This window comes from Hemiscyllium ocellatum, chromosome 5 (assembly GCF_020745735.1).
Source record: "Hemiscyllium ocellatum isolate sHemOce1 chromosome 5, sHemOce1.pat.X.cur, whole genome shotgun sequence".
In the NCBI taxonomy this organism is placed as follows: Eukaryota; Metazoa; Chordata; class Chondrichthyes; order Orectolobiformes; family Hemiscylliidae; genus Hemiscyllium; species Hemiscyllium ocellatum.
Genome location: NC_083405.1, coordinates 49890015 through 49915949, shown reverse-complemented (window position 1 = coordinate 49915949; position 25935 = coordinate 49890015). Strand labels below are relative to the sequence as shown.

General features: G+C 40.7%; 1 protein-coding gene across 1 annotated transcript in view; it reads right to left on the bottom strand.

The window, feature by feature from the left end:
• The window catches only part of vwde (von Willebrand factor D and EGF domains), a 298923-nt gene that overhangs the window by 234894 nt on the left and 38094 nt on the right, over nucleotides 1-25935 (bottom strand). The window lies entirely within an intron of this gene.

Genomic DNA, 25935 nt, shown 5'->3' with positions numbered 1-25935 from the left:
TTGCATCTTTCTACCCAGATATGCTTTAGTGGGATATGTGAGTCAATGCTGGAAAACTGCAGACCTTTAGGCCAAATATTCAGAGCAGCCATCATTGAATATCTAACTGCTATTAGTAGAATTTGACCACATTCAGCCAAAGTGAATGAAATTCATGATGCCCAGGTTGCCAAGCTCAGAGCAACTATTCTCATGCAAAATTCTGTACTTTATCTCATTACTTATGACATCGGGTTCTTGGGCACCTTTCTCATGGAATGGTGTGGCTGGAGAGGTGAAGGTGCTTGCCACTGCTGGACCTTCCAGTTTTTGCACCTCTGGTGTCATATTTGAAAGCCAGCTGCACACTAGTTCAGATGCTGCCAGTCAGGAACTACCCCTCACTTTGTGGTTCTCCAGCCTCAGCCTTCATCACAAGGCACAGAAGGAAGGTAAGTTCACTCCCTGATTTGCAGACAGAGACTTGGAAGGATTGGCGTACAGGTTGGTGAGAGGCCAAGAGTAGGTTCCTAGCTGACCATCATAGAAAGCCATGCCATCAGAACAGGATAACTGGACATAAACTGCAGCCCAGCTCAGTGCTGTGTCACAAGTGAAGCCAGATGCCCACCAGTGTTGGATGAAGGTCAATGACTTGCTGTCTGTAAGGCTAAGTACCACCATCTTCTTTTTGCTATCTCAAAATGCAGGGTTACCATTCGCTCTTGCTCTGCCACTACACACACATCCCACCAAGGTTCATCATTTTATGTATCATGTCCACTCAAAGGCTCCCTCCCAGCTCATCCTCCCAACCTTTCCAACCTTCTTCACTTCCTATTCACTCATTGGTATTACCTTACTACCTCACCAGTTTATACATCACCACTAACTACTCTCTTTCCATCATACTCTATTCCTCCCTTTATCCTATTGTAGGAAAACTAGCTCGCCACCACACTAAGCTTCCTACCTGGAAACTGATGTCTCTGAATGACTGACATGCTGGATTTCTTGCACTTAACATTGGAGTTCATTTCAATCAGTTGGTTGATGGCTGATTTGCAATGCAATGATGCCATCAGTGTGGGTTTAATTCCCATACTGGCTAGAGTAATCATGAAGATCCTACCTTCTCAAGCTCACCTCTTTCCTGAGATATGGTGACCTTCAGGTTAAACTACCTTGAAGAGAGAGCAGTCCTCTGGGACGAGGGTGAGTTACCTCCTTTTGACCTGTAAAGCTGACAATGACCCATTTCACGGAGCACAAATACATGTCTGTGGCAGGGCCAAACACTGGATTGATTGTGGCCTACTCCCTGGAATGGAGTGGGACGAGTCCATTAACTGACGGTGATAGTACCTCCTGACTATCTGTAGTGACTTTATCTAAGGACTGCTGCCCTCTGACTTTCATATATGACCATTTGCTTGAAGCACATGTGAGGCTGGTGGTTCACCCATGCCAACTTGGATGGTTGAAGGGTCACGAATGATATGGCCATGGAGCATACAGGGACATTGTTCTGAAGAAGCAGTTGGGCAATGGCCAGCACAAGTATGTGGCAAGTTACAGCTGCCAGCGACCTGCTGTGACTTACATGACAGGAATTCGTACTGTCTAGTTTCTTGGTGATGGAGAGGAGGATTGAAAATGGTATCCAAGGTGAATGGAGCTTTCATGTGATTCAAATGCATTGAGAGAAGGTAGTCAATACTCAATGGCAAGAACTTAAGACATGAAGGAAAATGAGGAAAGTTTTTCTCAATGCAAAATTTCCAATTAATTTTATTTTAATTGTATTTTCCACCTTCCTCACCAGTGTTCAGTGAAGAAAAAAATTCACCCCATGAATATATAACATTCATGCCACGAGTAATAGAAAGATTAGTAAACTTACATTTGCAAAAAACTGAGATACAATGTTAAAAGACTTTCACGTGAGACACAGAATGTCAGAAATCAATACAGGGAGGTGTACCTAGTGACAGACAGAGATTCTGAAGTGAGAAATATATGCACATCAATTAAAGGTCAGTTATTTTATGTGAAAATATTTGTCCTAGGTACATCTCATACATCTGTATGTTCAGCACAGCTCGACAACTGGGGGTGGTGGCTGAGTGGATATGAATCTGGCAACTACCCTGTGGAGCTGAGCCAACCAATTTTATTACAATGAAGAAAGCAAGGAGCAATTAATGTTTCTCCTGACCCCACAGAAAATCTTGTAAAAACTTACATTTCACATTTTTGATCACTGAGAAATGTGATGCTGGAAAAACACAGCAGGCCAGGCAGCATCCGAGGAGCAGGAGAATCGACGTTTCGGGCATAAGCCCTATGCCTGAAACGTTGATTCTCCTGCTCCTCAGATGCTGCCTGGCATGCTGTGTTTTTCCAGCACCACATTTTTCAACTCTGGTACTCCAGCATCTGCAGTTCTCACTTTCTCCACATTTTTGATCGCCTCGATTAATTATGTTAGGAATAGAACTCCATGATCAACACTGCCTAGTGCAGCATGTATTGTCCATACACTGGCTCTTGAAAATTCTACTGTGGTATTATTAACATCAGAAGATCCCAATTTGTGTTGTGTAATCTGGTTCCTGCCTGTTTTTTGTATTAAGCTCTTCATTCTGATTTTGAATGTGCTGCTACCCCATTTTCTGCCCAAAATGGGATGAAAGTCAGTGTAAGTGACACAGTGACACAGTCTCTGCAGCTAAAAGTATGAATTCCAAAGACTGTATTGACTTTGCAATTCCAGAGTCAAGAATATTTCTTCAGTGCTGAAGAGAAACCTGGAGGGAGAAGGAAGATATCAAATTAAGTGAATAACAACGAGTTGATATGAAAGATATCCTCTGTTGAAGACTTGGAGGTGCTGGTGTTGGACTGGAATGGACAAAGTTAAAAATTACACAACATCAGGTTATAGTCCAACAGATTTAATTGGAAGCACTAGCTTTCAGAGTGCTGCTCCTTTGTCACATGATGCTAGTGGTTCCAAATAAACCTGCCGGAGTCTCACCTGGTGTGTTGTGATTTTGTGGGCGGCACAGTGGCACAGTGGTTAGCACTGCTGCCTCACAGCGCCTGAGACCTGGGTTCAATTCCCGACTCAGGCAACTGACTGTGTGGAGTTTGCACGTTCTTCCCGTGTCTGCGTGGGTTTCCTCCGGGTGCTCCGGTTTCCTCCCACAGTCCAAAGATGTGCGGGTCAGGTGAATTGGCCATGCTAAATTGCCCGTAGTGTTAGGTAAGGGGTAAATGTAGGGGTATGGGTGGGTTGCACTTCGGCGGGTCGGTGTGGACTTGTTGGGACGAAGGGCCTGTTTCCACACTGTAAGTAATCTAATCTAATCTTAACTCTGTTGAAGAATTATGCATAGTTACAGGCTAAAATAAAAAGCAAAACCACAAAAATCATAATCCCTGACATAGTACTTTTTTGATGTTTCTCATGGGCATTGTTGACAACACCGGCATCTGCTGGTCTTCAGTAATTGCAATTGAAATGAATGGTTTGCTAAGCCATTTCAGAGAATAGTTCAAATTCAAACATATTGCGAGAGTCAGAAGCAGCCAGAGCAGGCAAAAATGACAGACTTTTTTCCCAAATGGATATTGATGTATTGGATCATTCGATAATCCAAGATGGAGGACAAGAAAAATTTCTGGCTGAACAGCTGCTCCTTTTTTGAGGTATTCTAGGTGCTGGAGGTGATTTCCTCGCATTTCAGGAGCAGTAATTACTGTTTTATATGCTATTGCATTGTTTTGGAACTTTGGAAAAAAATAGTCAAAATAATAGCAGTCTTAAAAGGGAGAAGAGCAGACAAAGGAAGCACATGGTGAGGTCATTGCAGGAGAGAGAGAGAGAGAGAGAGAAAACCTGCACAGTTACTGCCTTAGATGTTTGAATTGGTGTATCGCTATACATGGGAAAATTAACAAACGGTGAAATTCACAACAGATCTTGGAGGAACCGTTGAGCGAAGTTCACAACACAGAATCAGATAGATTAATTGTTGTTTTAAGTGTGACATACAGAGAATCTGCAGTAGTGAGTGGAGTAGGTTTTTTCACGATTATATGTTTTTGGAGATATGTCTCTTGATTAAACTTATAATATAAGCCATAACTATTCATTTAACCTGAGGCGGTGTTTGTAGAGGAATAAGACGGTATTATTTTCTAGGTCTGTAGATTGTGAAGGAGCAAAAATGGCCTTTAATAGTGTGATGTGTACTTCTTGTCAGATGACGGAGTTTAAAGAGAGTTTAAGGGGTACTGCGGATTATATCTGCCATAAATGCTGCTGGCAATGAATCTTATCAGATCGAATGGATCGGTTGGAGCGACAGTTAGAAGCAATGAGGAATTTGCAACAGCAACAGTATGTGATGGGTGGCAGTTAAAGGAAGGGGGAAAGTCTCAGATACAGTCACATAGGTGGGTTAATTCCAGGAAAGGTAAGAGAGGTAGGCACCTAGTCTTTTATGGATATACCCATTTCAAACAGGTATGCTGTTTTGGAAAATGTAGGGTGTGATTGATTATCAAGTTTCTGGTATGGAGACTGGCTCTAATGCAACGAGGGGTACGTCAGGTTCCAAGAAATCAATTGTGTTAGGGCATTTAATAGTTTGAGGTACAGACAAATGTTTCAGTGGCCAGCAACGAAAAAGCAGAATGGTGTATTGCTTTCCTGGTGCCAGGATCAAGGATGTCTCAGAGAGGGTGCTGAATGTTCTCATGGGGGAGAGGGACCAGCAAGAGGTCATTGTCCACATTGGAACCAACGATATAGGAAGGAAAAAGGTTGAGATTCTAAAGGGAGATTGCCGATAGCTAAGCAGAAATTTAAAAAGGAGGCCCTCAAGAGTAGTAATATCTGGATTACTGTCGGTGCTATGAGCTAGTGAGGACAGGAATAGGAGAATAGAGCAGATGAATACATGGCTGAGGAGCTGGTGTATGGGGGAAGGATTCACATTTTTGGATCATTGGTAGAAGTGACCTGTATAAGAAAGACGGATTGCACCTAAATTGGAAGGGGACTAATATACTGGCAGGAAGATTTGCTAGACCTGCTCGGGAGGATTTAAACTAGTAAGGTTGGGAGGTGGAACGCATGGAGATAGTGAGGAAAGAGATCGATCTGAGATGGGTACAGCTGAGAACAGAGGTGAGTCAAACAGTCAGGGCAGGCAGGGACAAGGTGTGACTAATAAATTAAACAGCATTTATTTCAATGCAAGGGGCCCACCAAGGATGGCGGATGAACTCAGGGCATGGTTAGGAACATGGGACTGGGATATCATAGCAATTACAGAAACATGGTTCAGGGATGGGCAGGACTGGCAGCTTAATGTTCCAGGATACAAATGCTATAGGACAGATAGAAAGGGAGGCAAGAGAGGAGGGGGAGTGGCATTTTTGATAAGGGATAATAATATAGCTGTGCTAAGGGAGGATATTCATGGAAATACATCCAGGGACATTATTTGGGTGGAACTGAGAAATAAGAAAGGGATGATAACTTTGTTGGGATAGTATTATAGACCCCCTAATAGTCAGAGGGAAATTAAGAAACAAACGTGCAAGGAGATCTCAGATATTTGTAAGAAAAATAGGGTGGTTATGGTAGGGGATTTTAACTTTCCAAACATAGACTGGGACTGCCATAGTGTTAAGGGTTTAGATGGAGAGGAATTTGTTAAGTGTGTACAAGAGAATTTTCTGATTCAGTATGTGGATGTACCTACTAGAGAAGCAAAGCTTGACTTACTCTTGGGAAATAAGGCAGGGCAGGTGACTGAGGTGTCAGTGGGGGAACACTTTGGAGCCAGTGACCATAATTCTATTCAATTTAAAAATAATGATAGAAAAGATAGACCATATCTAAAAGTTGAAGTTCTAAATTGGAGAAAGGCCAATTTTGACAGTATTAGGCAAGAACTTTTGAAAGCTGATTGGGAGCAGATGTTCACTGGTAAAGGGACAGCTGGAAAATGGGAAGCCTTCAGAAATGAGATAACGAGAATCCAGAGAAAGTATATTCCTGTCAGGGTGAAAGGGAAGGCTGGGAGGTATAGGGAATGTTGGATGACTAAAGAAATTGAGGTTTTGGTGAAGAAAAAGAAGGAAGCATATGTAAGGTGTTGACAGGATAGATCGAGTGAATCCTTAGAAGAGTATAAAGGAAGTAGGAGTATACTTAAGAGGAAAATCAGGAGGGCAAAAAGGGGACATGAGATAGCTTTGGCTAATAGCGTTAAAGAGAATCCAAAGGGATTTTACAAATATATAAAGGACAAAAGGGTAACTGGGGAGAGAATAGGGCCCCTCAAACATCAGCAAGGCGGCCTTTGTGTGGAGCTGCAGAAAATGGGGGCGATACTAAATAAGTATTTTGCATCAGTATTTACTGTGGAAAAGGATATGGAAGATATAGACTGTAGGGAAATAGATGGTGACATCTTGCAAAATGTCCAGATTACAGAGGAGGAAGTGCTGGATGTCTTGAAATGGGTAAAGGTGGATAAATTCCCAGGACCTGATCAGGTGTACCTGAGAACTCTGTGGGAAGCTAGAGAAGTGATTGCTGGGCCTCTTGTGGAGATATTTGTATCATCGATAGTTACAGGTGAGGTGCCAGAGACTAGAGGTTGGCTAACGTGGTGCCACTGTTTAAGAAGGGTGGTAAGGACAAACCAGGGACCTATGGACCAGTGAGTCTGGTGTCAGTGGTGAGCAAGTTGTTGGAGGGAATCCTGAGGGACAGGATGTAAATGTATTTGGAAAGGCTAGGACTGATTATGGATAGTCAACATGGTTTCGTGCATGGGAAATCATGTCTCACAAACTTGATTGAGGTTTTTGAGGAAGTAACAAAGAGGATTGACGAGGGCAGAGCAGTAGATGTGATCTTATATGGACTTCAGTAAGGCGTTCAACAAGGTTCCACATGGGAGACTGATTAGCAAGGTTAGATCTTACGGAATAGAGGGAGAACTAGCCATTTAGAAACAGAACTGGCTCAAAGGTAGAAGACGACAGAGGGTGGTGGTGGAGGGTTGTTTTTTTGACTGGAAGTAAGCCACAAGGATCGGTGCTGGGTCCTCTACTTTTTGTCATTTACATAACTGATTTGGATGCAAGCATAAGAGGTACAGTTCGTAAGTTTGCAGATGAGACCAAATTTGGAGGTGGTGTAGTGGACAGTGAAGAGGGTTACCTCAGATTACAACAGGATCTTGACCAGATGGGCCAATGGGCTGAGAGGTGGCAGATGGAGTTTAATTCAGATAAATGCGAGGTGCTGCATTTTGGGAAAGCAAATCTTAGCAGGACTTATACATTTAATGGTAAGGTCGTAGGGAGTTACTAAACAAAGAGACCTTGGAGTGCAGGTTCTTAACTCCTTGAAAGTGGAGTCACAGGAAGATAAGATAGTGAAGAAGGCGTTTGGTATGTTTTCCTTTATTGGTCAGAGTATTGAGTGCAGGAGTTGGGAGGTCATGTTGCGGCTGTACAGGACATTGATTAGGCCACTGTTGGAATATTGCATGTAATTCTGGTCTCCTTCATATTGGAAAGATGTTGTGAAACTTGAAAGGGTTCAGAAAAGATTTATAAGAATGTTGCCAGGGTTGGAGGGTTTGAGCTATAGGGAGAGGCTAAACAGGCTGGGGCTGTTTTCCCTGGAGCGTCGGAGGCTGAGGGATGACCTTATAGAGGTTTACAAAAGTATGAGGGGCATGGATAGGATAAATAGGCAAAGTCTTTTCCCTGGGGTTTGGGAGTCCAGAAATGAGGGCATAGGTTTAAGGAGAGAGGGGAAAGATATAAAAGAGGCCTACAGGGCAACTTTTTCACACAGAAGTTGGTACATGTATGGAATGAGCTGCTAGAGGATGTGGTGGAGGCTGGTACAATTGCAACATTTAAGAGGCATTTGGATGGGTATATGAATAGGAAGGGTTTGGAGGGATATGAGCCAGGTGCTGGCAGGTGGGACTAGATTGCGTTGGGATATCTGGTCGGCATGGACAGGTTGGAACAAAGAGTCTGTTTCCATGCTGTATATCTCTGTGCCTCTAGGACTCTAACTATCAATGATAGTTGTTATGATCACCAATAGCTTTAAATTTCAGATTTGTTAATTTAATTTAAATTCCACCAGCTTTGAATGTGGGATTTGAACCCGTTTCCCCAGATAATTAGCTTGGACTTCTAAATTATTACCTCAGTGACATTACCATTATATCACTGTCACCCCGATGAGCTAATGGGCCAGTTTCCAATGGCTAAATAAGATCAGAGAGTTTAATTCATATTCAGTTGTTGGCATGTGAAAAATGGGTTTTGATATATGGAGCGTTGGCTCTAGTACTCTGTATATTAGGACAGACCTCAGTTGAATACCAGTATGACCAATATCTTGGTAAGTGATGTGCCTGGTGTTCGACAATGGGATTTAAATGAAATAATAGGGTCACATGGTAATCTAATAAAAATGGCCAATGCAATAATCAGGATTGTTATCTGAGAGATGATAACCAGAGTGTGTCAGGAAGGGACAGATGTAAGAGTGTATCAAAAAATAAACGCTGAAGGGGCAAAAATATTTTAAATGATCGAATTTATCTGAACACATGGAGTATTTGTAACAAAAGGGATGAACTGATTGTACAATTTGAAATAAAAGAATATGATGTGATTGCAAAGTGACTAGGGCTAGGAACTCAACACTCAAGAATATTTGACCATTCAGATAAAAAAGGAAGGAAGGTAGGGCTGTTATTAAAGGCTGATGTAAGTACAGTGATGAGAGATAGGCTTTAAAGATCAGGATGTGGAATCAATTTGGATGTCGCTAAGAAATAAAAAGTCAATGAAGGGAGAGATTCTAGACTGTGGAACAGAATAAAACCAAGAAATAAGGGGAGCTTGAGAGACAAAGATATTGAGATAATTGAGAGTAATTTTAATCTTCATAAAAATTGGAAAAATCAAGTTGACAAAGGTAGCTTTGAGGATGAGTTCATGGAAAGTACTTGGAAAACTTCACAGAACAATAAATATTGGAATTACACAGGAACTAAGCTATTTTGGACCTGGTAATGAACATTGGGAATGATTAATGATCTCAAAGTAAAAGATTCTCTGTGCAAGTGTGATCATAGCATAATACAATTTCACACTCAATTTGGAGATGCAAAAGTTTGGTCTAAGACTAATAAATAATACATAAATCAAGGCACTTACGAAAATAAGTGGATAGAATTGATTATAGTAGACTGGGGAAAGGAAGACAGTCGAGAAACGGTGGCAGACATTTAAGGAGATACTTAAGAAATCTTAACAAAGCTACAGTCCATTGAGAAAAAAGAAAGGTCAATGACAAGGATATACTATCTGTGGCTAAGTAGGGAGGTAAAGATGGTATCAAATTAAAGAAAAGAAATACAAGACTGGAAAGATTAGTGGCAGGCCAGGAGATCGCAAAAATATTAGAAACCTATAAAGGATGACAAAAATACTTTTTAAAAGAGAAATTGAAGTATTAGAGTGAACTGGCAAGAAATAGAATAATAAGTAGTAAGAGCTCCTCTAAGGTACACCAAAATGAAGAGAATAGCTGAAGAAAGGTTTGGTCCCTTACAGAAGGAGACTGAAGTATCAATAATGGGAAACAGGTAGATGACCAAAGTTTTTGTACAAGCATGATGCATAAGACTCAAGAAGCATAGCAATAGCAATAGTAGAACATCAAGGGCAAAAGGGAGGGAGGAACCGAAAATGATCACAATCACTAAAGAAAAACGATCAGGAAAATGAATACAACTAAAGACTGACAAATTGCCTGTGTGTAGTTTTCCAGAATTCCACAGATTACAGAAATATCCCAGTAGATTGGAAAACTTCAAATGTAACAATTCAATTCAAGGAAGTGGTGAGACAGAAGTCAGAAAATAATAAGACTAAATGGCCAATTTTTTAATTGGAATATGCAAGAAACCATTAATGAAGAAGTACCAGCAAGGTATTAAGAAAATCATCGTACAATTGAAGAGGTTTTATGAAAAGGAAATCATGTTTGATTACAGTATTACTTGATTTTTTAAAAGCATGTAACAAGCAGAATGGGTAAGGAAAAACCAGTAGTAATTAGATATTTGGATTTCCAAAAGGAATTCAATAATGTGTCATATAAAGTTATGATACAAGACAGTAACGGTAATGCGGGTGACGCATTAACTTAAACATAGGATTGAAGGTCATTACAAAAGAGCCTTTTTCAGGCTGGCAGCTGTAATTAGAGTAGTGCCACAGGAATCAGTGCTGGAACCTCAACTAGTTACAATCTACTCTGATGACTTGAATGAAAGGCTGAGTGTTATGTAGTTGATAATGCAAAGATAGGGAGGAAACCAAGTCAAAGGAGGAAACGATTGTAAGGAAAAGGGTTTGTATATATTGGTAGATAATTTACAATGTTGGAAAATTTGAGATTGTCACTTTTGTGGGAGGGTTAGAAAAGCACAATAGTATTGCAGGTGATTAGGCTGCAAGAATAGCATGTAATTTGGAATGCAAATAGAGGTAGCCTCTATTGAAAGGGCTGGTTGTGGGTGAGGAACAGTCGGGATAGAGGGTTGGTTGTGAACTATAAAAACAAGAAAATATTTTATAAATGTACAGGACATTTGTCAAACACACAAAGTACTACTGATAGATTTGATCTCCTTACATAATGAAGGATATATTTGCACTAGTGGCAGATCAGAGAAGGAACAATTTATGAACTTCCCAATATAAAAAGTTCTCTTATGAGAAAAGATTGAGCTGTTTGGGCCTAATTGGTGTTTGGAAGAATTAAATATAGCCGTATTAAAACAATTAAGATTCTGAGGAGACTTGTCAAGGTAGATGCTGAGAGAATGTTCCCTCTTGTTGGGCAATTTAGAATGGCTGCGTGAGAGGTCTCTCAATTAAGATGGAAATAAAGAGAAAATTCTCTTGTCAGAGGATCATTTATCTTCGGAGTGCTCTTCACCAGAGAGCACTGGAGGTTGGGTTATTGAATATATTCAAGACTGAGTTAAAAGATCATATTCAACCAGTACTTCAAAGGTTCTGGGGGAATAGGCATGTAAGTGGAATTAAAGCGACAATCAGATCAACCATGCCCATATTTAATGACAGAAGGGGCTTAAACAGTCCACTGCTGCTCCTGTTTCTTATATTCTCTGTTCTCAATATATACAAACTGAAATATTTTTATATAGACTTTTTCTTAATGCCAAACTTGCTGAATCTTTTCCTGTCTGAGTGTTCTGATACAGTACTAATCCAGTAGTTGCAATATTGGTTGATGAAAGGCTTCAGAATTTCAGAAAGGGATACCACAGATGATCTTGGACGATGAACTCAAGCATCTTTGAACCTTGCCAGCCTGGCTTTAGCCTGCAAAATGTGGCATACTTTGAAGCAATCAGGGATGTTTGGCTTAAAGTAATCAGCAAAGGCATTGACAGAGCGAAAGTGATTAGAAAATGAGAACAGCAGGATTGTGCATCAAGAAGCCACCTGTGGAGTGGTGTCTTTGACATCCCAAAGATTCTGAAATGCAGTAAGATCCTGTAAGCCTCTTTAGGTAGTACTAGATACAAATACATGGCAGCAGTCTAAGGAGTCTGCATCTTCAATGCATCTCATTGATCATACATAACAATGAATATGGATCTCACGACCTTCATCTGTGAGCTTCCACTACAGTGTACAGTCATTGGTTGTCCTTTACCTGTGTTGCAATGAAAACTAAGATATTTGTCATCAGACATTGTAGGCAGAAATTCATAATCAATTGGTGCTGGGCCCAATCGCAGTAAACTCACTACGGCCCATTTCTAGAAGCCCAGCAGGGTTTAAGTCTCATTCTTGGCTGTACCAGGAGCAATTTCCAGTCACTTTTCTCATGCAGGCTGGGTATCCTGCCAAGAGCTTCTGTATGTTCAGAGACCACCTGCATTTCAGTACCAAATGTGTCACCGGCACTGCAGTAGGACCTATGGAAGGGAATCCCCAAACTAAGTGAATGAGATGGCATCACCATGGCCAGACAGGGAACCTGGGTGAGAAGGGAGATACAGTTGTTATCTGCTATCAAGGGTCTCTCTTTATCTTCTGGTGGGTCCTTCCATTTGGTACAAGTTGCCTGAGAAGATGGGACAATTCCACAAGGCCTCAGCCATACTCAACTGAGTTCATTTGGCCTTTTTCCTCATAACATGGCTCCCATATGCCACCGGTATAATCCATTGGCTGTGACACTAAGCATTTAAGTAGCCTTTAAGGGAATTAATGATAGAGATGGGCAGATTACTTTTATAATATGCAAGTTAAGTGTTCACAATGCAGTCACGTACGCACTTGAACCTTTGAACAGTGAACATTAAGTCAGAAACGTGGGTTACAATCATGTTTCATGAGCACACATTATGAAGTTAGCATGCTGCCTGCCTTATTGGGTGTGGATTAATCAAGCACATGATTCTCATACCTGAACTGAATTACTTCTCCCTTCCAATACTTCCACCCCCATTCTCCCCAATCTCTACTCACTCAGTCCTTAGCCTTGCTTTGCATATATGCATCCCAACAATGGAACATTTTGTTCAAAATTGCGCTAAAGGGCATGAAATCACATGGCACAGCAAAATATTAATTTGCATTAACAAAATAAAGTCACTTGTCCTAGTCTTAATCAACCACAAAGGACTCAGATTCAGCATAAGCAAATGTTGTATTAGAGAGGGAGAGCATTGCTGGAACCTCATATGAAACCAAGTGTCAGATTGAAACATGTGGTGATGTGAAGGTCACATCAATCTACAAATTTAATAGAGCAGTTATAAAAAAAAGTAGGAGAAATATGTTAATTAATAGCTCCAATTAACATAAACTGCAAACTTGATGATAGCTAATTATCAGTTTCTTTGAATTGACTTGACCTTTTCTGTGTACATATGACAGCATCTCTTATCTAACAGAAACTAAACGTTTTGGTATTCATCTTCTCTGGTGACAGTTTTAACAGACCATGTTTCTAAGTAAGTGACACCAATCACCAAAAGCCACAGTTCTAAAAATCAGGTTATCTTATTATCATATAACCCTAATTAGTTTTAAGCAACTGCTCTGTTTAATAAAGTTCTTTCACCCTTATTTGAATATACTCAGATTGAAATCATTTTGTTACTTCTCAATAGTTAGAAAATAAAATAGTTGTCATATACCCTTGAATAAAGGTATCTTGTGTAAATGTCGATCCAAAGTAGATTCAACATCAATCTTTCTTTACATATCTCAAATATAAGACAATGTTTGGCAAAACTCTGTGTTCTTATCACTCACACATCACTAAAGTCAAACTTGGTGCAAGTCTATTTATTAGCATCATAGAATTGAACATCATTGAAGGCAGCGTTCAGCACATTGTGACTGCACATATCAATCCTCCTTTTGCCATACTTTTGGGAAAGGATTAACAGGAAATTTCTTCAATCAGGCAACTCTACAATGCAACACAAAGAGAGAGGATGAATTTCATCTTTTCCAAAATACTGTCCAATTGAGAAAAACAGAAAGTATTGGAAAAACTCAGCAAGTCAGGCAGATTGTGCAGAGAGAAAGCAGAGTTAATGTTTTGGATCCGGTGACCCTTCTTCAGAAATGGGATTGAGGAAGGGTCACTGGGCTTGAAATGTTAACTCTGCTTCCTCTCCACTGATCCTGCTAGATCTGCTGAGTTCCTCTAGCAGTTTGATCTTGTTTCAGATTTTCAGCATCTGCAGTTCTCTGTTGAACTTGTGTAAGAGTGACCCCTTATTTTTGACTAAAGATTTAGTCTTAGAAATTTAATTTTTATTCAAGTATGTATTATATTTGATTCTGAAAAGCTAAAGTACAACTTAAATTAACGCACAATGTCTGGCTATTAATAAATACTTATCCAGTTAATGTTCTTACTATTAAGAATTCACAAGTTATGTAAGGGCTCAGGACACAACTTAAGACACAATTTTTAGTAATCACTACTTACTTAACTATAGTAGGCTACCTATATAATTATGATTATTCCAGGGAAATACTGAGTCATATATGTCAAAACATACCAAGGTTGGTGGCATTCAGATTGTTCATCCACAATAACACTTCAAATAAAAGGCAGGCATACATTTAACTGAGTTGTACTGCTCTACTGGTAGCTTTACAAAAAAGGCCATCTATCAGCCTCACCATTGAAATGTACTGAATGTTGTGACGTTAATGCATTTGCACAGTAGGTACAAACTAATCTCACCACAAAATGTAAAACCTAATTTTTAAAATTGCAAGTACTAGCTCTAAAAATAATTTCTTACTGATGTTGAGCCTTATTCTCAGTTATAATTGTTGTTTAAGACCTTTTAAACATTAAAAATACATCATGTTAACTTTTTCTTTGGATATCTATGCTTTCTCTTAACCAAATCTTTCTCTTCCTCACTTTGGTTCTCTTTCTTGACTTGATTTGCTGCTGAACCCATCTGCTAATCCATCTTCATTTTCAATTTTTCCTCTGTTTGTTTCTTCATCATTGAACCTGATTAGTCGAGAATATACGCAACTGGTTGCATCGTTCACTTATATACCAGATGCCGTTTCTCTCACTGCATCATTATCAGTTTGCACTTTCAGCATACAGTAAATAAAAGTATTTTACAACCTAAATGGGGATGAACTAGCCTACCTAATGGCATAACCTGTTAGTGATGGTCTGAAAGACTGTGGGTGGCACGGTGGTACAGTGGTTAGCATTGCTGCCTCACAGTGCCTGAGACCCAGATTCAATTCCCACCTCAGGTGACTGACTGTGTGGAGTTTGCACATTCTCCCAGTGTCTGCTGAGGTTTCCTCCGGGTGCTCCGGTTTCCTCCCACAGTCCAAAAATGTGCAGGTTAGGTGAATTGGCCATGCTAAATTGCCTGTAGTGTTAGGTGAAGGGATAAATGTAGGGGTATGGGTGGGTTGCACTTTGGCGGGTCGGTGTGGACTTGTTGGGCTGAAGGGCCTGTTTCCACACTAAGTAATTTAATCTCATGAAACAAAAGACACTTGTGAGAAAGCTTATGAATCTTGATAATCTGTTCAGGGCCAGCAACCTGCTTGAAATACTTGGTAATAGCAATGATTTCTCCATAATTTTTTTTCATTGTTGACCCCCACATGTTGTTAGATTGCTGGCTATTCTTCTTCTTCTTTGTTACTCATTCAACTGCTGCTTGTCCACAATATAGTCTAGCTCTTGCTGCATTTGGACATCATCTGCTTCATTATCTGCAGCGTCAGAAATGGTGCTGAACATTGTGCAATCACCAGTGAACCTCTCCACTTCTGACCTTATAATGGAGGAGGGAAGGTCATTGGTGAAGCAGCTGAAGATGGTTGGGCTGAGGGCATTATCCCTAAGGAATTCCTGCAAATATGTTCTGCAGGTGAGATGATTGATGTCCAATATTATCTTTATGTTGCCAATCTAATCAGCACTTACCTCTCATATTTTATAAGTATTGTTTTTTCTTTACATCGGTGTTTCTTAGAAGTTGTCCTGTAGGTGCACGGTTAAAATTTTCAACCAAACGTGTTTCTTTTTAGCAATACGCAACTTCTTAATGATAATGCATCAACTTTTACATTATCATTAAGATTACAAAGATTAGTTGCTGGTGGAATAAAAATCCCTGTTTTATAATCTTCTGTGAATAACCAAATTTTAAATAATGCTGAGTTTCAGAATATATGTGGCCTTGAAACTGTGCATTATATAGATGCCTATTTTTATATTAAAAATGGTTGATTCTCAAATCCCTTATGAAATGGCCTTACAAGTCATTCAATTCAAGGGCAATTGGGAATAAGAAATACATATTCTGGCATTTCCACCAATCTCAAAAGTATTGACAAAGAATGTTGCTAATTTCAGCATCAATAACTCCACAAAGTATAGCTATTATGTTGTTGAATACTTTCAATATGCACTCGAGAAGTGATTCAACATGAAATGCATTGCACTTCTGATGCAGGATAGGCACTCATTCACCAACATCACCTGTCATTTTGGTCATAAAGGCATTGATTTTAATTCAGGGAAATTAGGTTGACTCCAAACTAATTTCATGATTATACAGTCTGAAAAAACTCAAAACAGAAGAGCTTTATGATGTTGAAGTCAGCATAAAATCAAACAAAATATTGGCAAGCCTCTCAGTACTAAAACATGAAAATTGTCCATTCTGATCAGCAACATCACATACATTCATTTGACTACTGCACCCACTCCCTGCCTAAATATATAGTCTAGAGGGGATAAACAATAATGTGAATGACATAAAGCTGGGTGTGAAGGTGATCTGTGAGGAGGATATAGAGATACTTCAGTGAGATTTGGACAAGTTAAGTGGGCGAATGCATGGCAGATGAAGTGAATAAAAGCAAATCATGCTTCCCATTCTCCTGCCTTCTCCCTGTAACCCTGTCTTATCAGGAACCTATCTGTCCCTGTCTTCAATACACTCAGTAACTTGGCCTCTACAGCTCTCTGAAGTAATAAGTTCAGAGTTACCACCTTCTGGCTGAAGAAATTTCTTCTCATCTCAGTTCTAAAGGGCTGTCCCTTCACTATGAGGGTGTGTGCCCCATGTCCTAATCTCACTTAGCAGTGGAAACATTTTCTCTACATCCACTCTATCCAGGCCTATTAGTATTCTGTAAGTTTCAATGAGATACCATCTCACCCTTCTATACTCCAATGGAGTATATACCCAGAGTATCAACCACTGCTTTTCATCTCCAGGATAATTTTTATAAAGCTCTTCTGAACCACCTCCAAGGTCAGCACATCTTCCCTTAGATACGTGGCCCAAAACTGCTCACAATATTCCAAATGTGGCCTGACCAGAGCCTTGTACAGCCGCAGCTGTACATCTCTGTTCTTGCTTTCTGGCCTTCTTGAAATGAATAATGGCCTTGCATTTGCCTTTCTAACTGCCAACTGAACCTACATATTAAGAGAGTTCTGAATTAAGACTCTCAATTCCCTTCAGAATTCCGAAGCCTTTCCTTGTTTAGAAAATAATCTATGCCTATATTCTTCCTACCAAAGTGCATAATCTCACACTTTCCCTGATTTGATTCCATCTGCCATTTCTTTGTTCTCTTGGAGATAACATATACAATTCCTTCTGAGTGCTCTCCACTTCCTCAACACTACCTGGCCCTCCAAAGCAACAATGCCCTCAATTCCTTTGTTTATATCATTAATGTAAATGTTAGTTGTGGTCCCAACACTGCAGAACTTCACTAATAACTGGCAGCCATCATGGAAACTCCTGAAACCTTCTTTTATACCACTAGCTGGGCTTACTCACATATTTCAGCTTCTCCATTTTTGTTGCTTTTTTGGTTATCCTCAGATGGTTTTTAAAGGCTTCCCAATCCTCTGACTTCACCACTTCACCACACTATTTTTTTAATGTTTTTATGTTGTCCCCGATTTCCCTTATCAGCTTTTATTGCCTCATCCTTCCCTTAATGTTTTTTCTTCATTGGGATGAATTTCTGCTGTGCCTCCCAAATTACCCCCAGAAACTCCTGCCATTGCTGCTCTCCCATTCCTTATGCCCGAAACGTCGATTCTCCTGTTCTTTGGAGGCTGCCTGACCTGCTGCAGGCTTCCTTTCTGATCAATTCTGGCCAGCAAACTCCTTCGTGATTTCTAATTACCTTTACTGAATAATAAGTGTTACATCTGATTCAATGTTCTCTCTCTCTCAAACTGAAGAGTGAAATCTGTGGTATTACGATCACTGACTCCAACCCCCCACCCCCACCCCCCTCCCCCCCCCCCACCTCCCAAGAGGTTCCTTCAGTTTCAGCTCCCTGATCAAGTCTGCCACATTACACATCACTGAATCCTTAATTGCCCGTTCCCTAGTGGTCACTATGTAAGCTGCTCCAAGAAACCATCTTGTAGACACTTCATGAATTCCTTTTATTGAGATCTGCAACTAACCTTTTCCCAGTCTTCCTGCACATTGAGGTACTCCATGATTATTGTAGTGATGCCTTTCTTTTATATCTTCTGATTTATTTTCTTCCCCATGTCCTGATAGGAGGCCCGTACACAACTCCCACCCATGTCAATTTTCCTTATTGTTTCCTCAACTCTCCCCACACAGATTCGACATCTTCAGCCCCTTTATGACTTCTTGCTATTGATTTAATTACTTTTCTTGCTGACAAAGCAACTCCAACCCCTCCAACCATCTATCAATAGGACGTGTATCTTTGGATATTTAGTTTCCAGACCTAACCATCTTGCAGCCACGTCTTTGTGTCGCATCTGCCAATTTGAGTCTGCGCTATAAGCTCATCTACCTTGTTTCATACACTGTGTACATTTAAGTACAATACCCTCAGTCCTGCATTAACTACCCCATTATCTGCTGTGACAGAAGTTAGATTCCTATGTGTTTCCATACTATATGCTCTGTCCTATTTCTTATTCTGGAAGTTCTAACATCTGCTGAACACCCCTCTCCCTTAACTTTCTCCATGATTTTCCATGCAACTGAACACCACCCCTTGCCTCACCCCCTAGAAATCCCGTTTCTTACCCTCACCACAGCCCCAAATATGTGAATTGCTAGGACTCTGCTCCCTGCATGATTCAGGTGGAGCCCCAAGCTTTCGGAACAGCTCCCTCCTTCCCAGTCCTGCTGCCGATGTTCCATGAATGTGAACCTATTTCTCCGACATTAATCTTTGAGCCACTCATTTACCTTTTTAATCTGGTTGACCATGTGCCTATTTGCTTGTGGCTCAGGTTATAATCCAGAACCTTTTTGGTTCTGCTTTTTAATTTAGCTCCTAACTGCTCATATTCCCTCAACAGAACCTCTTTCCTTTTTCTACCTCAATCATTGGTACTTATGTGGACCATGACAACCTGATCTTTCCCTCCCAGTTCAAGTTTCCCTGCAGCCCAGATGAGATATCCTGAATCCAGGCACCAGGCAGACAACTCAGCCTCTGGGACCTACGATCCTGACCACAGAGCTGGTCTCTGCTATCCCCAATTGCAACTATATTTCACTTTCCTCCCTTTGCACCATCGTGTAATGGTCACTTTGCTCATCCTCCCTGTAGCCCCCACTCTCATCCACAGATAGTGAGATTCTCAGACCTGTTAGGCAAGCTCAAGAGCTGAGGCTCCTTCAGCACTGCCTCCTGGAACCTTCTACCTGCCTCTTCCATAGTCACACTCTGGTATCCCTGACCATTGACTGAACTTGAGGTAGTTAGTCTCAGAGGTCTGACTGCCTCCTGAAACACAGCGTTTATTTAACTGTCCCCCTCCCCATTGTCACAGTATTCAACTTTTTTTTTATTTCAAAAATATACTTTATTCATAAAATATGCATAGAATAATTTGATACACTGTACATTAGGTAATGCCATTCATATTTCCACATTTACATACACAGCTCCGAATTATCATTATTACATACAGATCAGTGCATTTCTCACTCATATATTGAGCTGAGGTGTCAGCAGAGCCCAAATGACTGCATGGGCCCCCTGCTTTTCTTTAGACAGGCAGATGTTAAACGGTGGTCTTTCCCCACCGCGCCTTGGCGGCAGCTGCCCCAAGCTTCAGCGCGTCCCTCAACACGTAGTCCTGGACCTTGGAATGTGCCAGTCTGCAACACTCAGTCAGGGTCAACTCCTTCAGCTGGAAGATCAACAGGTTTCGGACCTCCCAGAGAGCGTCCTTCACCGAGTTGATGATCCTCCAGGCGCAGTTGATGTTTGTCTTGGTGTGCATCCCGGGGAACAGGCCGTAGAGCACGGAGTCCCGCGTCACGGCGCTGCTCGGGACGAACCTCGACAAATACCACTGCATTCCTCTCCAGACTTCCTCTGCATAGGCACATTCCAGAAGGAGGTGTGTGACAGTCTCGTCCCCCCCGCAGCCGCTTCGAGGGCAGCGTGCGGTGCGGCTGAGAGTCCAGGCGTGCATAAACGATCTCACAGGTAGAGCCCTTCTCACCACCAGCCAAGCCATGTCTTGGTGCTTGTTGGAAAGTTCTGGCGATGAGGCATTCTGCCAAATTGCTTTGACACAGTTCACAGTATTCAACACTCAAACTCCAGCTCATCAACCCTGCTCTAGAGTTCTTCAAGCAACCAACACTTTCTACAGATATGGTCACTACAAACCACATTAGGGTCCAGCAACTCCCACAACATGTATTTACAGCACATCACATGACCCAGCATCTCTATTTTAATCACTTAGTCCTGAATTTGATTTTTAAAAATCTTATATTGGTCTTTTAGTTTGAGGCCTGTAAATATTTCTCCTACTTACCTTCAATCTGAAAATCACCTCTCTATACTCAAATTAGCACCTGTCACCAGCCAATGAACTTGTGGTTTGCCTGTGGTATTACTCCTGTGCTGGGCCCCTGATTCTGGGCCTCAAATTATCCTGTTCAGAAAGCTGACAAATTATGAGTCAAAAAAATTGTGTGCAGGTGCAGTAGGCAGTGAAGAAAGCAAATGGTATGTTGGCCCTTGTAGTGAAAAGTTTTGAGCACAGGAACCAGGATATCTTGCTTCAGTTGTACAGTGCCTTGGTGAGGCCTGGAGTAGTGTGTGTAGTTCTAGTCTCCTTCTTCGAGGAAAAATGTTTTAGCAATGCAGGGAGTGCAATGAAAGTTTACTTCATTGATTCCTGCAATGGCAGGATGGATATGTGAAGACAGATTGGAGTGGTTATGATTATATTCTCTGGATTTTGTAAAAATGATAACTGGACAGCTCAGAAGCAGAGGTCACAGTTTAAGGATAGGACGTGTACCATCTAAGGATGAAGATGAGAAGAAATTTCTTCACCCAGAGAATGGTTAGCCTGTGGAACTCTCTGTTACTGAAAATAATAGGCGAGGTGGATTAGCCATAAGAAATGCGGGTATAGGATAGAGAGTGAGTCTGGGTGGAATGGTCTTCAAAGGGATCTTGATTGATTTTATGTGTTGAATGGCCTGCTTTCACACTGTAAGGATTCTATAATTGAAGCCAAGCAATTGACTATTTTCAAGAAGGTATGAATATAAGGAAAAATGGGAACAGGATACTGAGTTGGATGATCAGCCATGAACATATTGAATGGTGGAGCAAGCTTGAAGGAACAAATGGCCAATTCCTGTTTCTACTTTCTATATTTCTATATGAAGTGTTGCTTTTGGAACAGTTTATTTCAGCCTTTCATGATCAAACATCTCAAGGACCATCATTTATCATGGATAGACACTTCCTTGTTGATCCTCTCTCACAATGATGTATCATCAGCATGTTTTTCTAAATCAGTTTTAGCCTATGGCAGGCAGACACTCAACCACCACTTGGTGAAAGTGACATTAGAAGCATAGAGTACTTTGTCTCCGACACATGTCAATCAAGATTTATCTGACCATGTTTATTCAATTTAGTGAATGTCAAACTTCTCTTTTTTTAAGAAGCTGTTATTCTACATATTATAGATTCAATCATTTCAGACTTGATAAATAAATATCCTTGCCTTTAGTCGATCCTTTCCTTATGTATCATCAACCCTACAATGCAATCTGCACTGATACATAACGAATACTTTCAAGTACAGTTTCCTTGGGGTAAACTAGACAGATGTAATTTTTGTTTGGAAAAAAAGGTTCAGTTCAGTGGTACATTAACTACAAATTTTTATCATAAACTTTTAAAACATACACATTGAGGCAATTTTTCAAAATGTTATGCCATTTTATTGTTAAAGTTGAATGCAGGCAGGACTTTTGTCATGTTAGGATTTCTAATCATCTTCAATTGCTTCATCAATGTCCTTCCATCCATCATAAAGTTAGAAGTGGGAATGCTTGATGTTTGGACAATGTTCAGCACCACTTGTGACTCCTCAGATACTGAAGCAATCCACATTCAAGTGCAACAAGATCTGGACAATATCCAGGCTTGGGCTGACAAGTAGCAAGTAACATTTGCACCATACAAATGTCAGGATATGATCATCACAAATAAGAGACAACTTCACCACTGCTCCTTGACATTCAATGGTGTTATCATCACTGAAACCCCACTATCAACACCATTGAACAGAAACTGAATTGGACTCACCGCATAAACACAGTGGCTAGAAGAACAGGTCAGAGGTTAAGAATACTGCAGAAAGTAGCTCACCTCCTGACTCCCCAAAACCTGTCCAACAAAACCCGTCCATCATCTACAAGGCACACATCAGGAACAGTACTCTCCACTTGCATAGATGAGTGCAGCTCCAACAACCTCAAGAAGATTGATACCATCCAGAATGAAGCAGCCCACTTGGTTTGCATCACATTCACAACCATTCACTCCCTCCACCACTGACATTCAGTAGCAGCAGTGTATACTATCTACAAGATGCACTGTGGAAAGTCACCAAAGATCCTCAGACAGCACCTTCCAAAGCTGCTATCACTTCCATCTAGAAGGACAAGGGCAGAAGATACAAGGGAACACCACCACATGCAAGCTCCCCTCCAAATCACTCACCATCCTGACTTGGAAATATACCACCATTCCTTTACTGACACTGTGTTAAAATCCTGGAATTCCCTAATGGCATTGTGGGTCAACCCACAGCAGGTGGACTGCAGCGGTTCAAGGTGGCAGCTCACCACCACCTTCTCAAGAGCAACTAGGGATGGGCAATAAATGCTGGTCCAGCCAGTGGTACCCACATCCTGCAAAATGAATTTAAAAAATAGAATTCAGCAGCATTCATTATTAATAAATAAATTATTAATAATGTGTATGCTTTCTCATATGGTGGGACATTAAGCTGATATTATTAGCTATTTTTCTGATCGTCACATGAGCTGAGCAACATTTTTATTTGAATTCATTTAGTGATCTATGTATGCTTCTACATACAATTGAATGTGGAACAATCAGATATAAACATGTGACCACATAATTCAATTGTATGGAAAACATAAGCATTTGAAACTTTGATATTTTTAAGATTGGAATATGTCCCATTAGATCGTAAGAAAAAGTAGTAGGAGTAGGCTAATCAGTCCACTGAATCTGCTTTGGGATTCAATAAGATATTTGATTTGGTTGTGACCTTAACTTCACTTTCAAATTTCACTTTTACTTTCCACCTTCTCAGATGACAGTTGGAAAATTGTGTGAACCATATGCCTGATATTGAATTTACAGTATGTGTTTCTAGGATGTGGTCTCCAATGATGGCGATGCTAAATTACCCTCGATAGGTGAATTTTTCTTTCACACGCGAACAGTAATTCAGCAGATCGCACCACTTGCCCTATTACAGAATTCTCCCAAGTGATGCCATTGAAATCAATAAAATGAAAATCAGGTTGGTTCTATATTGTGCTACAGTAACTACTCGCATTGAGACCAGTAATCACTCTGTGGTGCCTTACAAAATTAAAGTAATTTCTTTCGCTTATAAAGTATCAGTGAAGATATAGGTAAGTGAGAGACAGTAGCAGTGGGTGCAGAGATGAAGGAAATTAGTTCAGTCGGTGCTTAAAGAGAGGAAGAAAGACTAAACAAGGTAGATTGGGTAAAGGAGATTCAACAGGCGACATCAGAAATTACAAAGCTGTTAACAGCTGCAGAATCAGCTTTTATTGCTGAAAGGCAATATTTTAAGAGTCATTTTATTGCCCCCTCACATCTGTGAATGAGACTTTGGTGGTGCATTGACTTCAGTTAAAGTGAGGCACCTTGCCAGTTGCATGTGAAGTAACATTGATTTGCCAAGTACACCTCTGATGGTCACAAGTAAGATGAATATTCTGAAAATGCAGTTCCCATTTGCGTAGACAGTATGATTTTATTGGGTCGTAAAGCACATAAAACAGTGAATGCAATCAATAGTTCTTGAACTTTTGTGAAGCATCCCACTCTGAAAAATAGGACAGATTTCTCATGTTGCAGCTGATTGTCCACAGGGAAGGAAATAAAATTGCTTGCTGAAGCAAATGGGGCATTAGTGACTTATTTAATAGAACTATGAACATATTATTGGTTATGTTGCTAGTGTTCCAAGTGACAACCTGCTGTGAGCCTGAAGCACAAAATTAAGGGCACTTGCAACCTTCATTGCCACTGTTAATGCTGTGTCTGTGGATTATTTAGCTGAAGGTCCTTCTGAAGAATGCAGCAAAACTTCATCACTATCTCACAAATCAGAGCTTTATAACGATTCTGCCATTCTGGCAAATACAACTATGCACAGCTCTGTGATTGTGCTTGTGGTCTGTACTGCCTGGCATCTTTCAACAGATCTTCCTCATAAGGCAAGGCAAGGCAAGGCAAAGTGAGGCAGGGATACTGTGAGCATCCAGGTAGGCTCAGAGTGAATAAGCATGAATCCGTGATAAGCATGTGCATTCCTGAATGCACAGTATCCTTGCAGTTAGAGTCCAAGGTGCAGCATTGAAGTACAAATGTATCCAATAAATGGATCAGAGATATGCCATTATGTTGCTTAGAGGTTGACACGTCAAATGTATAGAATGTTGCTGCCCACTATTCAACACAGAAGCCCTTTACAGCAGGTGGCAAACTAATGCTGCCAGGTACTAGCTCTGGCTTCCACGTCAAAGTTCTCAATGTCTAGCTTTCTTAGCACATTTGGGAAGGTAGGAAGCTATATATTAATAAGGTGAGTTGTGCCATTAACTGGATGTTTAACAAGCAACAGTCCTTCTTAACTGGCTACTTGCCACTGCCAAGTGGGAACTTGCTTTGCCACTAAGCAAATGCATAAAAGGTGCAGTGAGTTGCTCTTGACATTGTGATAGGCCTTGGTAGACTTGCCACACAATTCTACTCCAAATCACACCATTGACCATGCTGCGTAGGCTCCTATACGATTCCATCCACTGTTTTAGAATACTTACTGATTGACCTGAGATGCTTCTAATGGCAACATAACACTGTCCTTGCATGGTCAGTTAACAGGGTGTAGGGACTGCATGCATAAGTCAGGACAGGAAGTCATTATCAACAAGAAGCCAGCCTTAAATGTAGGTCAGTGATTACACAGATGATGTATGCATGAATGATGTTTGCTTTGAGGAACAGCATATTTTGGATGAGTCAAGTTAAACCTTTTGATTTAAACAGGGTAAAGTTTAAGTTGTCATATTGAATTACTGAAAGTTACTTTGGGAAAAAGAGATAGTTGTTGATAAGAAATTCCAGATATTAAGATTAAAACAATTACCAATAAGACAAAAGAACACATATCATAAAAGTTCTAATTAGTCTCTGTCATTTACAGTTGCAGCCCATTGTATCAGTTTCTGTGCAAAGAGGTTAACACATGAAGTTGAATCCTGCAGCAGTGATGCCTTCTGTAGATTAGATTAGATTCCCTACAGTAGGGAAACAGACCCTTCGGCCCAATGAGTCCACACTGACCCTCTGAAGAGTAACCCACCCCGGCCCATTTCCCTCTGACTAATGCACATAACACAATGGCAATTTAGCATGGCCAATCCACTGAACCTGGACATCTTTGGATTGTGGGAGGAAACCGGAGCACCCGGAGGAAACTCACACAGACATGGGGAGAATATGCAAACTCCACACAGACAGTTGCCCAAGGTTGGAATCAAACCAGGGTCCCTGGTGCTGTGAGGCAGCAGTGCTAACCACTGAGCCACTGTGCCACCCTAGTTGATACATTTTTGGTTCACGTGAACCAGCCAATCACCAGATTTTGGGAAGGAGAAATTGTTACTTCTTTTG